Below are 1340 nucleotides of genomic sequence, written 5' to 3' on the forward strand. Positions count from 1 at the left end.
ACCTCAATTTAATCAAAGTAAGTTTCATCCATGAAAACTCTCTACAATCCTTCAGCGAGGGAATATTTTAATGTAGAACAAACTGTCATTTCAAAACAAAGAAATTCACTCCTATTAAGCAATCATTTATAAAGACACTTGTGGTTTTTGAAGTTTTCCTCATTTGTCTTGCTGCATCTTGAGAGTTTCTGGCAAGCGGGTTAGGTTAGGTCATGCTTATTTATAGCGTCTCTTTTACTGCAGAGGTTATGGAGTAGCCACACCTATGGGTTATCATAGAACTGCAGCGTTCCTTCACGTGCTCCACTGTTCAATGCTCAGAGTGGCATGGTTGCTCCAGATTTTACGTAATTGTCAAAGAGTTTAGTTGGGAACAATGCACTTTTCTCTACTTCTGCTCAATTTTCTCTTTCCTACAAGTCCATCACTTTTAATTTTCTTATTCCACCTGCTTTGTCTTTTTGATTCTTTACCTTTTAAAAATTATTACTATACCTTGTTTTAAGAAAAAAGAAACTCAATTACAGTAAAGAATTTTTGATGATAATATTTTCTGAAATAAGAGTGAAGAAATATCCTCCANTTACAGTAAAGAATTTTTGATGATAATATTTTCTGAAATAAGAGTGAAGAAATATCCTCCAATATCATAACCCCGGCTTGGTACAGATGTTTGAAGGTCCCTGCTGCATTCAAGGGCATGACCATTTAGTGTTCCAGTGCTTTTCTGAGATAACATTAAACATCTATTTATAGTGATTGTGACGGTAGGGATGATTAGTAAGTTCCCTGCGGGCCAATAACTGTGCCAGCGGCCGTGGAGAGTGGCAAAGAGTTTTGCAGAAGAGCGATTCCTATAGCTCAGAAACGTACAGCATCCCTAAAGTGCGGCAACCTCTCTTTCCTGGGTCCTCCTTCTTCTTCCTTTCCATTCTCCAGGCCCGCATCCAGCTCTTAAATCTCTCCTCCTTTCTCCCTCTCTGTCCCCCCCTCCCCCAAGGGTCGCCCAAGACGGACCCAGGCGCCCAACTTCCTCTCCGCTCGGCGGCCTGGGAGAGCGGTACCCACCAACGCCCCGGCTCCCGCCCGCGCCTGCGCAGAGCCTCTGCTCGGGCGAACCCGCCGCGGAGACCCCCGCCGCCCCAGGGAGGGCGTTGGGCGCGGGGTCCGCGGTAAGCCAACCCCGGCTTCTTTCAGGCACCCGGTGTATCTCCGAGCTCCCCCACCTCTGCACGCCCTTCTCACTTCCTCGGAATCGGTTTGCATGGCGCGCACCGGGCTTTAAGAAAGTAACCTCAAGGAACCGGACGGAGGAAGGCGCTGCGGGCGGGAACCCGAGC

This window comes from Galeopterus variegatus, unplaced genomic scaffold (genome assembly GCF_000696425.1).
Source record: "Galeopterus variegatus unplaced genomic scaffold, G_variegatus-3.0.2 Scaffold4665, whole genome shotgun sequence".
NCBI lineage: Eukaryota > Metazoa > Chordata > Mammalia > Dermoptera > Cynocephalidae > Galeopterus > Galeopterus variegatus.